The sequence below is a fragment of the Bos indicus genome, chromosome 4 (genome assembly GCF_029378745.1).
Source record: "Bos indicus isolate NIAB-ARS_2022 breed Sahiwal x Tharparkar chromosome 4, NIAB-ARS_B.indTharparkar_mat_pri_1.0, whole genome shotgun sequence".
Taxonomy (NCBI): Eukaryota; Metazoa; Chordata; class Mammalia; order Artiodactyla; family Bovidae; genus Bos; species Bos indicus.
The window spans coordinates 9,923,667-9,936,005 of NC_091763.1; the positions used below are offsets into that span (position 1 = coordinate 9,923,667).

Genomic DNA, 12,339 nt, shown 5'->3' on the forward strand with positions numbered 1-12,339 from the left:
AATGAGAAATCAAGTAATTCTTAGTTTTCTAAACACACTTTAAAGCGAACTGATTAAACTGTTGGTCACTTGTTAAAAAAAAAAATCTACTGGCCAAGTGCTTTATTTACTAATACTTATTACTCATCTAGAATATTTGGTATTGCACAGTACATTGAATTTTTAAAAGATAAATGTGATACAATAAAAAAAAGAATATTTGAAATATACATACTTCCAGTGACATGAAGGAAGAAAACAAAGGCTTAAGTTAGGAAAAGAACAAAAGCTACTAATATATGAAGACAAAACTGCTAAGGCAGAATCACATGCAAAAGGATTAAGAGAGAGTAATTTGAGCTAAAAATAACAGAAAACGGTATAACTAGTTTGTAATGTGTTTAGACAGAATTTTAGATAAGCCTTCAAGTGACTAAGAATAGGAAGAAATGTGGCATTTTGTTCACCAATCATTCTATTTTGGAAAATGCTTAGGCATAAGTGATACTATGTTGCCTGACTAATGATGCCTTACAAATAAGTGAAGAGGTTCTCATTTGGCCTGAGACCTACCAGGCATCATTTGAAAACATGGGCATCTCTCATCTCTATGACTGGGTGAAAAACGGGGTGAACAGACACCATTTAGTCCTCATGGGGCAGGTCCTGTTGAACAAACTGCCAATAATGTTGCTAAGAAGAAACGTTTACTACATAGAGTACAGATGGACAAATTTAATGAAATTTATTTATTTAGGCCATGCCACAAGACTTGCAGTATGTTAGTCCCCTGACCAGGGACTGAAAATGGGACCTAGGCAATGCATGCACAATCTGAATTAACCACTGGACCGCCACGGAATCCCCAAGATGGACAAACTTTCAAAGTATTTTTGCAGTGCAGAAAAAGAGAAGATTCAGTACATGAATATAGGTATTGTAAATTTAGTTACCAGAAGTCAAAACTGACAAGATGATTTTTGTGTGCAGCTGCTCAGTCCTGTTGGACTCTTTGAGACCCCATTGATTGTAGCCTGCTAGGCTCCTTTGTTCATGGGCTTCTCCAGGCAAGAATACTGGAGTGGGTTGCCATTTCCTACTCCAGACAAGATGATTTACCAATTTGCAAAGTACATGCTAATATAAATTAGCAACAATGATCAGAAAGTGTACTTCATGAATTAAAAACAAAAAAATTGAGCATTAGGGCTCTGTAGGATGTACCTGATTCCCTCCTTCATCCTTAAGCAAAGTTTCTCAACTTTTTAAAATAATATGAATAATTACCACCACTTACAATGATTATTACATCCTAGATACTGTGCTAAGGGCTTTACATGCATTAACTCATTTTATTCTTCCCCAAACTTAATGACGTAGTTATTATTGTTGTTATCTCCCTTTTACAGAAGGAAAAAACCGAGGCGGAGTAGCTAAGTTACTAGCCACTTCTCTACTCTCATTAAACGATTTAATATTTTAAAGCATTATAGTATTAGAGACAAGAGATGGCAACTAAATATCAGTAAGAATTTCCCTCCAAGGATAGGCTGACCATTAAAAATTTCATCCTTTTGCCACTCAAATTGGCTTACAGTAATAAAAAGAAAGGAAATAATAATAAAGCAGAATAGAAAACAGTCATTGGTGCTATTTCTACTTTGCTCTGTTCCTGTCCTTTGAAACAGTTCTACCAAACATTAGGTAATATGAAAAAGCATCATTGGTAATTTTCAAGTTCTTTCTTTCTGTTAAGTCACATTCTATTCTGTAAGATATTTAATAATCTTCAAATAACTTTTGAAGGCAATTATACTAAATCTGACCTACAGTGAAGGAACTAATGAATTCCTACAGTGAACATTTGAGGAGGTTATTTGGGGGAGCCTGATTTCATCTGTAGTATATCCAAATATACTTTATATCAAGTCCTACTGTGGTTCCACAACCCAGTTCGAAGGGAAAAATAACCAATACACCTAACATGGGATTAAGTAAAAAAGACCATAAAATATTTGATTTTCTATTGTTATGAAAACATTTTCGAGCTTTTGACATTTTCCCCCAAATAAATAAGGACATCAAAACAGTTAAAAGACATGATGGTGAGGAAGCACTGGCAAGCAGACTGAAGTTAAAAAACCTCTCCATGCGTGAGATGGGAATGGAGGTGAAATCCGGAGTCAGGTCAGCTAGATGAAAAATTTCTGGTGAAGCTAAAAACACCACGAAGAAACAAGCAAAGAAAGACAGCCAAAAGCCTTAAATGATGCAGAAGACAGAGAGGAGGGGCGAGCTGCTGTCAATCGCTTTTCCTGAAGTGACAAAAATAAAAACTTCCTAGGCGTTTTCCTCGGCCACCACCACCCATCAGCGTCCATTACCAGAAAAGGGCGGGCACGCCTCTTTGCACAAAGAGATGCCACCCAAAAAGTGGCTTTGGCTTCTCTGTAACTATACTTATAAGAAATGAAGTCCTTGCCTGGATGGAGACAGTTCGGCCTCCTACCTCTCCGTCTCTCTCGTTGGAGTCTGGACCGTCCTCCTCGTCTCACCGGTGCTGGGGGCCGAGTGCCTCCCGGGCCGCTACATTCAACTCAGTGGGTGGGACAGTCACCTGGGGGCGGGGGCGGCGGCCCTTCACAGCTTTTTCATTCCGCCTTCCCTTCGTTTTCCCAGCGGCCAGGCCCAACTTCCTGTGACAGGAGAACACTCGGTCGCCCGTTGAAGCCGCCCGGCGTGTACGGCCGCGACCCACACCCGGCAACTCGAGAGATCCGGTCTCTGGGATCGGAGAGACTCTTGTCCACCGGCTCTTTATTGGCCTCTGCTCGCCTCTGAGCTCTGTGCCATACACACTTCACCTGCTCTCTAAATTAGGGGATTCCAGGTCTTCAAAGGCCTTAGCGTTCCATCCCGCTGCTACCGGGGCGAGGAAATCGCTTCCGGGTTCACACCCCTTGAAGCCTCCCGGTTGGTGGGGAAGAGCTTCCGGGGCGGTGGCCGAGGTGCTGCCGTTCCTGCCGCTTTTCGCTTGGGGTGCCGGCTGTCTGGGGCTGGTGGCGAGCGGCTCGGGGACGGGGTGGTGGCGGCTGCGGGCGCGCCAGCAGCTGAGCCGGAGGCGGGGGAGGGGAGGAGGACGGCCCGGGCTGCGCGCGCGCGCGCTCCAGGCTGGAGCCTGAGCCGGACTTGACCGCGAGGCGGAGGCGAGAGCCACCGCCCCCTCTTCCCCTCCCCCGAGTAAGGCGGCGCGGCGGCCGGAGAGGGATGGGGGGCGCCCGCCCAGTCTGAGCCTCGCCGCGGGCGCCTCTAGCTCTCGCTGCGTCCCCGCGGGCCTCCAGTGCGCACTCGGCCCCAGCAGTCTCTGGCAGGCGGGCGCGTCCGGGCCAGCGAGGAGGGGGCGCACGCCGAGAAGGGGCGTCCCCCCGGGTGGGTGGGGCGCATAGAGTACCTGAGGTCACCGGCTCGGCTGGAGAGACAGGGGCGCCACGGCGGTGGCAGAGCTGCAGAGCTGCAGGGTCCACCCGACCCTTACCCTCAGCCCGGGAAGTAACCGTAAGTCTCAGCCTCGCCGTGCGGGTCTTTTTGAGGCGGTTTCTACCCATTTTGAGCTCCGAGTTCAGCGCTACCTAGTTCACGCTCTCCCGGGACTCTTACAGATGCCGTCTCCCTTCTCTTCTGGAGGATTGTCTGTTCCCGTCTCTGAACAGGCAACATCCTCTGTCTGCCTCCTGTGAGCTTTTCTGTCAGCGAATTTGCAAGCCTCGGTGTCTCCGTGGCGCGTCCCAGCCTCCTCATCTGGATGCATCTCCTTGTCCCTACGTCCTCAAAGGATCTGTGCCCTCCCTCTTTTTCTATGTGTACCCCGGACCTCAGAGCGTCCCCCGCCCATCCTCTGAGACGTGGAAAGCCACGGGTTCATCCGTTCTGGAGAGCTCGAGAGTCTGGAGCGGGTGGATGGATGAAAGCGTTCTGGAGGGCTGTGATGGGTGGGGATAATAGCTCCAGTGAACCTTTATTTTTGCAGCTTCTGCCACCACACAAAAACGGGCCGCTGCCCTGGACCTCCATTCCTCTCCTCTCCTGTGTATATAAGCTGTTTTCCGTGTGTGACTGAGTCGCAGGAAATTGGAATTAGAGCTGTAATTAAGCATCTCCGGAGGAGGTTTGGAGAATTAGTCTCACAAGCTGTATTCACACGAAGTGGCATATTGAACAATCTTAAATTGAAATGAAGACCCATTCCAGGGGAGATTTACTAGTAGGTCTGAGAAATCAGTATGAAAAACGGAAGTCTCATTTTTTCAAATGTGTTTTGGTTACCTTTTGATAATTTTAGTGTTTTGGATTTACATTTAATTCTTACAGTGTGTGTGATGTGAAAACCTTTGTACTGGAAGGTTTTGCTTTCTTAGTAAAGGAAAAAAGTAGCTAAAGTGATTTTTGATCATGTCATATTATATTTGTCAAGATATTATTTGAAATCCTTAATTCCACAGAGATCTTTTTGAATTCGGTTTGGCTCAGCCACCTACAGATGTTACTCACCATTGTGCCTGTCACCTTCCTGTTTCTTAGTTTAAAGAAAAAAAAGAATTCACCGTAAAAACCATCAACGTGTATTTCCAGATTTTGAACTAAGCATTTTTTTCTTCGTTAAAATTTGGTTTGCTTTTTTTAAATTGCCACTGCAGAACTTTCCAGAAATTACCCTTAAGAATAACTGTAACGCTGTCAGTGTCTGGTGACTTAGGTGCCTTCATGTAGTTTATACTTTTAAAGGCATTGTAGAAAGCAAAAGAGAATTTAAGAATGATTTTCCTCTGTGTATTGCAGGCTCTCTGTTACTCTTCTTTAAATTATTCTCTTATGTAGACTGGTAGCTTTGGTGTGTGGGTGTTTTTTTTTTTCCCTAAAAACAAAAAACATCATTTTGTTCAGAAAGGTAAATGTATTTAACAGTAATTTTTTTTTGTTTTCAAAACCTCCCAGCAGTTGATTTGAGACTATTATTTGATTTGTAACTGCACACTGTTCACAGATTTTAGTTTGAAGTAGGCTTAAGAGATGTAGCTCCAGCTGTCTCTCTGGAAATGTACTTTCCTGGCATGTTTCAGAAGCCAAGCACCGCACAGAGTCAAATGTATTACTAAGGGTGTGGTTTTTACGTTTAGTAAAATGGGAAATAACTTGAAGAAAATCTTTAAAAAAAAAGTGTATTGACCTCTACTACCTCTGGACTTAGAGTGGAGAAGATAGGGCTGTATCTCCACATTATGCTTTTTCCCTCGTCCATTGCACTGGGAATTTTGAGTTTTCAATATGAAAGTGTTCCCGAACCATGCTGCCTGTGCCATAAGTGTGGGCTGTAACAGGTGGCTGCTGAGACATGGGAGAGAATTTTTGTTTGCTACTCTTTTATACTCCTATAGGAGCACTACCCACTTTTGAGAGAGTTTGGGTTTTTTTGTTTCCTTCTCTGGGGTGTGCATTTGAACTTGTGAAAGTGAAATATGTGTATTTACAACTTACTTGTAGGTAAAAGCTTAAACTAATTTTCATATATAAATAGATGGAAGAACCATGATTTAAGTTTATCTGATTCTCCTCCAATGGAAGTTAGGAAAGATTCCTCAGTGTTTTGGGTACTTTTCCCCATTTGGGGATGCACAGTTAATTAGATGAAATTTTAAAATATTTCTAATATTGAACTTTATATATGACACATTTGCCAAAACAGATTTGAGAGTGACTTCGTCATTATTAAAAAGACCAGTCTGAGAGGAGTTTCTGTGCATGGTCTTAAAATGTGTAGGTATTTTGTTTTCTTTCTCAAAGTGTGATTTACTCGGACAATAGTATTGGTAATTTGGGGATTCTTTATTTTTCAGACAACCTCAGATTACCTGCTTTTTTTTTTTTTTTTCAGATAACTAACTTTCATATTCACTTCATTTCAGTAACCTTTATTAAATGCCTACTCTGTGTACCAGGCTGTGTGTTAGATTCAGGGACTTCAAGGATGAGTAAATTAAGATTCCTTTCCTTGTTGAATTTGCCATTGTGTATATTTGACTGTGATTTTATCCATATGCCTTTACAGACATCTCTAATACGTTTTTAAGTCACTTGACCATATTTCAGGATTGTTTGACTTCCTTTCTATGAGAATTAACACAGTAAAGGCCATTTATTGAATGTTTAATTCACACTTACCACCATGTATTTTGTTATTACATTATTTCATTTGATTCTTATTACTTTCCTAAGAAGTATTTTATCTCCATTTAAAAACCACACAGATTCTGGTTTATAGTAATGCTGAATATTGTTTCATTTGTTATACGCTAGAAAAGATTTGACATTAAGATTTCCCATTAAGGAAAAAGACTTGTAATATAGTTGAAAGTGAAAGTTGCTCAGTGATGTCCGACTCTTTGCGACCCCATGGACTATATAGCCCATGAAATTCTCCAGGCCAGAATACTGGAGTGGGTAGCTTTTCCCTTCTCCAGGGGATCTTCCCAACCCAGGGATCGAACCCATGTCTCCTGCATTGCAGGCAGATTCTTTACCAGCTGAGCCACAAGGGAAGTCCTTGTTATATAGTTACGTATAAACTTGTTATATAGCTATAACTGTTTAATTTTTTTTCCTGTAGGTAAAACAGTTTTTAAAGTTGAAGTAATGTTGATTTACAACGTGTTAATTACTGCTGTATAACCATTTGATTCAGTTATAAATATATATACATTCTTTTAAAAATACTCTTTTCCATTATGGTTTATCATAGAATATTGAATGTAGTTCTCTGTGATGTACAGTAGGATCTTGCTGCTTACCTATTTAGGTAAAAACTTGTATCTGCTACCCCCAGCCTCCTGCTGCATCCCTCTGTCAGTCCCCTCCCTGTGGCAACCACCAGTCTCTTCTCTCTGTGTTTCTGTTTCATAGATAGGTTCATTTGTGTCATATTTTGGATTCCACATACGAGTGATACCGTGTGGTATTTGTCTTTCTGTTTCTTGTTTACTTCACTTAGTATGATAATCTCTAGTTGCATCAGATCAGATCAGTCGCTCAGTCGTGTCCGACTCTTCGCGACCCCATGAATCGCAGCACGCCAGGCCTCCCTGTCCATCACCAACTCCCGGAGTTCACTCAGACTCACGTCCATCGGGTCAGTGATGCCATCCAGCCATCTCATCCTCTGTCGTCCCCTTCTCCTCCTGCCCCCAATCCCTCCCAGCATCAAAGTCTTTTCCAATGAGTCAACTCTTCGCATGAGGTGGCCAAAGTACTGGAGTCTCAGCTTTAGCATCAGTCTTCCAAAAAAATCCCAGGGCTGATCTCCTTCAGAATGGACTGGTTGAATCTCCTTGCAGTCCAAGGGATTCTCAAGAGTCTTCTCCAACACCACAGTTCAAAAGCATCAGTTCTTCGGCGCTCAGCCTTCTTCACAGTCCAACTCTCACATCCATACATGACCACAGGAAAAACCATAGCCTTGACTAGATGGACCTTTGTTGGCAAAGTAATGTCTCTGCTTTTGAATATGCTATCTAGGTTGGTCATAACTTTCCTTCCAAGGAGTAAGCATCTTTTAATTTCATGGCTTCAGTCACTATCTGTAGTGATTTTGGAGCCCAGAAAAATAAAGTCTGACACTGTTTCCACTGTATCCCCATCTATTTCCCATGAAGTGGTGGGACCGGATGCCATGATCTTCGTTTTCTGAATGTTGAGCTTTAAGCCAACTTTTTCACTCTCCACTTTCACTTTCATCAAGAGGCTTTTTAGTTCCTCTTCACTTTCTGCCATAAGGGTGGTGTCATCTGAAGTTATTGATATTTCTCCCAGCAATCTTGATTCCAGCTTGTGTTTCTTCCAGTCCAGCGTTTCTCATGATGTACTCTGCATATAAGTTAAATAAACAGGGTGACAATATACAGCCTTGACGAACTGCTTTTCCTATTTGGAACCAGTCTGTTGTTCCATGTCCAGTTCTAACTGTTGCTTCCTGACCTGCATACAGATTTCTCAAGAGGCAGATCAGGTGTTCTGGTATTCCCATCTCTTTCAGAATTTTCCACAGTTGCATCATATTGCTGCAGATGGCATTTTTTCATTCTTGTTTTTTATATAGCTGAGTAGCATTCCATTGTATATATGTACCACATCTTTATTCATCAATCAGTGGACATTTAGGTTGCTTCCGTGTCTTGGCTGTTGTAAATTGTGCTGCTTTGAACATGGGGGTGGTACATGTATCTTTTTGAATTATAGATTTGTCCAGATACATGCCCAAGAGTGGGATTGCTGGATCCATATGGTAATTCTGTTTTTAGTTTCCTAAGGATCCTCCGTACATTTTCCACAGTGGCTGCAACAACTTACATTCCCACCAGTAGTGTAGGAGGGTTCCCTTTTCTCCACACCTCCTATAGCATTTGTTATTTGTAGACTTTTTGGTGGTGGCCATTCTTACTGGTGTGAGGTGGTAACTCACTGTAGTTTTGATTTGTATTTCCCTAATAATTAGAGGTGTTGAGCATCTTTTTGTGTGCCTATTGACCATCTGTATTTCTTCTTCGGAGAAATGTCTATTTAGATCTTCTGCCCAGTTTTGGATTGGGCTGTTTGTTTTGTTTTTGACTTGTAAGAGCTATTTGTATTTTTTGAAAATTAAGCCCTTGTCAGTTGCATCATTTTGCAAATATTTTCTCCTATTCTGTAGGTTGTCTTTTCATTATTTTCTTTTTTTTATGGTTTCCTTTACTTTGCAAAAACTTGCAAGTTTAATTAGGTTCCATTTGTTTATTTTTGTTTTTAATTTCTGTTGCCTTTGGAGGCTGACCAAAGAAGACATTGATATGATTTATGTCAGAATATTTTGCCTATGTTCTCTTCTAGGAGTTTTATGGTGTCGTGTCTAATGTTTAAGTCTTTAAGCCATTTTGAATTTATTTTTGCATATGATGAGAGGATGTGTTCTTTTTACATGTGGCTGTCCAGCTTTCCTTGACATCACTTGTTGAAGAGTTGTCTTTTTCTCATTGTATATTCTTGCCTCTTTTGTCGAAGATTAATGACTGTAGATGTGTGGGTTTATTTCTGGGCTCTTTGTTCTGTTCCATTAATCCGTATGTCTGTTTTTGTGGCAATACCATGCTGTTTTGATTACTGTAGCTTTGTATTATTGTTGCAAGCTTGAGAGGCTGATGCCTCTTGCTTTGTTCTTTTTCTTCAGGATTGCTTTGGCAATTCTGGGCCGAATTTCATGGTTCTGTATGAATTTTAGGATTTACACGTTTTAGTTCTGTGGAAAATGTCATGGGTAATTTAATAAGGATCACATTAAACCTGTAGATTGCTTTGGGTGGTATGGCCATTTTAACAATATTAATTCTTCCAATCCAAGAACATGGGATATCTTTCTATTTCTTTGACTCATCTACAGTTTCCTTTATTAATGTTTTATAGTTCTCAGTGTATAAGTCTTTTACCCCTTGGTCAGGTCAGGTTAATAATACTTCGAATGAAAGATTCTAATTTCATAAGGTGTTAGTATCTTTTATTTACTGAAACAGATGAATTGTATAGTATCAAAATGTAGTTTTCAGTTGTTTAAACCTTTGAAAAGACAGTTCTGAAGTTCTGTATGGTTACCTGTAACATAGATTTTCAGGCATATGTAACTTTTTTTTTTTTTTCTAGTTAATCAGTGGGACCAAGAGCCTAGAAAATGTACTAAAAATATTTGTATTCTCCATGAAGGAGAGAGTATTGAGCAATATAAAATCTATTCAGCTTTTAAACATTTTGAGTTTAATTTTAACAGTTCTTTGATGCCTTGAAGAGTTTTGGTTTCTGCAATGAAAATGTATTCCTTCTGATTTAGAAATGATCTTAACTCATCTATTGGAAGGATATATGCTGTATCAGCACTTTGATACAGTTCAATCTAATTATTTTTCAGACCCTCTTAGACTTTTTAAAAGATGATCAACCAGTGTCAGGTCTTTAGACCAAGTTTCATTTGTATTCTGTTTTTTGGGGTTTTGTGGGTTTTTTTCCCTTTTTTTTTTTTTAAACCCAAAACTGTCAACAGTTAGCCATTCTTTAGACTAAGGCCTTTTGCTTCTGATTATATATTCTTGTTTTTAGGAATGTAGAGCATATAATCTTCCAAGTTCCTAAGAAAGATAATCCTTGATATTTTTCAAACATCAGTTTAATATATATGTATATATTTTAGCTTGACATAGAATTCAGTGTGGTAGAATTCTTGGTACTTAGATCACTGTATTTTCTGATCGGAATAATACTGGGGGTAGAATTTGTATTTAAGATATAACTGACAAAACCATTAATGTGTTAGGTACTGGGACCACACAGATGAATAAAGTCAGAATTCCACCTATTTAAAATCCATGAGGAGATAAGAAAGTTCACTTAAAAACCCTGAAATGTGACTTCCCTGGTGGTTCAGTGGTTAAGAGTCTGCCTGTTAATGCAGGGGACATGGGTTCAATCCCTGGTCCAGGAAGATCCCACATGCCACAGGCAACCAAGCCCCAGCTCCACAATAAAAGAAGCTGCTGCAGTGAGAAGCCCGCATCCCGCAGCTAGAGAACAGCCCCCACTCGCTGCAACTAGAAAACCCGCACAGCAACGGAGACCCAGCACAGCCAAAATAAATACAATTCAAAAGCAGAGACATTGAGATGCCTTTATGCCAAATGCATAAAAACATTGCCCTCCTATTCATGTTTCCCCTCTGGGTATTGGAAAGGAAAGTATGTAAATATACATATTAAGGCAGCGTTTTCATTCTGTCTCCTAGCTTCAGACAATAGCTGCTTATCATTTGCTGTAACACCAGATGTTCTATATCACATATTGATAATAACATTAAAAAAAAACTTTTGAAATCATTTCAGGTTTAACAGAAAAGATGCCAGAACAGTACAAAGAACTCCTGTATCTCCTTCATTCGGATTTCACCATTGTTTATATTTTACTGTATTTCTTCCACTGCCTGTTCTATTTCTTTATATGTATGTTACATACATGTTTGTGTATGTGTGTATAAATGCATACATATATACCCATCATCACAGGCTTTTTTTTTTGAAACTTTTAGAGCAAGCTATAGACATGGTGTTCCATCGCCCATAAATACTACAGTGTCTATTTCTCAAAAACAAAGCACTGTCTTATGTAACCCTACAAATCAGAAAATAGGCATTGATACAACAACCCTACCAACCTGTTCATATTTCATTGACTCTCCCAACAATATCTGTTTCTTTTCTGGTCTAGGATCGTATCCATGAATACATGTTGAATTTAGTTGTCATGTTTTTACAGACTTGTTCAGCTTCCTTTTCCCCCTGTCTTTCATGTCTTTGACAGTTTTAGGAAGTACAGACCCTCCGTTCTTTAGGATGACCCTTAACCTAGGCCCGTGTGCTATTTTCTCGTGACTCCAATCAAGTCTGACATTCCTGGCAGGAATACCACTGAAGTGCGCTGTGCCATTCCCGGTGCCTTGCATGCGCAGGCATATGATGTCAAATCGCGCTGCTGCTGGTGATAAACACCTTGGTGTCCTTTTGCATTTGATCAGTGTATGTGTGAAGAGGTATTCCAAAATTACACATCTTGAGTCTCTTCAAACCTCTACTCACTAGCCTTGGTGTGGGTATCAGTGATGACTCCCACCTGAATTAATTGCTTGTATATTTTTCTGTTTCTGTTAGTCCTTTTACGTGTATTAGTTGGTATTTTAAGGTAGAACTTTGCTTTCTCCTCTGTTTATGAGTTTATTAAATCAGTAAGGACTCATGGATTTTGATTTTAGCGTGCTGTGATTTGTTACTTATTCTTTATTTTGCTGTCTCAGTTGTCCCTGGTTTAGCCAGTGGGCGCCCTTTCAAGCTGGCTCCCGTGCCAACTTATCATGCGCTGTCTCATTCATTGTGCACTTCTGGCACATGCTGTTTGTTCCTGATTCGTATTGTACTTTGCCTGGCCTAGCCCTGGAATCAGCCATTTCTCCAAGGAGCCTTATTTGGTATTTTTATGTAGAAGATGGGTTTTAAAAACAAAAGTTTAGAGACTTAGTTTGCTCATTGCCGCTGGGGTGTCATTGCTTATAGGAACTAGGAAATGTGTGAGTATGGTTTATATACATGTATTTATATATATAATACACTCATATACATCCATCATTGTTTCTATACCTGTGTACATATGTTATAAAACCAGGAGTTTGTTTATATACTTCCAATTCCAATCCGGTATCCCAGGGTTCTTTTAGTCTTTGCCCTTTCCATGTTTATAATGCCTTCTCTG

At 40.5% G+C, this 12,339-nt stretch overlaps 2 protein-coding genes across 7 annotated transcripts in view; one reads left to right on the forward strand and one right to left on the reverse strand.

The window, feature by feature from the left end:
- The window catches only part of KRIT1 (KRIT1 ankyrin repeat containing), a 39,386-nt gene extending 36,497 nt beyond the window's left edge, over positions 1–2,889 (reverse strand). For 2 of the 6 annotated variants that reach the window (XM_019959665.2, XM_019959663.2), the window contains exon 1: positions 2,489–2,886. The gene's annotated coding sequence lies outside the window, so the exon portion shown is untranslated. Of the gene's footprint in view, positions 1–2,461 lie in introns of all 6 variants that reach the window. The other 4 variants (XM_070787160.1, XM_019959664.2, XM_019959666.2 and 1 more) reach the window with 3 other exon arrangements.
- Positions 2,890–3,400: 511 nt separating this feature from the next.
- Positions 3,401–12,339, forward strand: part of ANKIB1 (ankyrin repeat and IBR domain containing 1) — a 157,497-nt gene continuing 148,558 nt past the window's right edge. The window contains exon 1 of the mRNA XM_070787152.1: positions 3,401–3,534. The gene's annotated coding sequence lies outside the window, so the exon portion shown is untranslated. The remainder of the gene's footprint in view (positions 3,535–12,339) is intronic.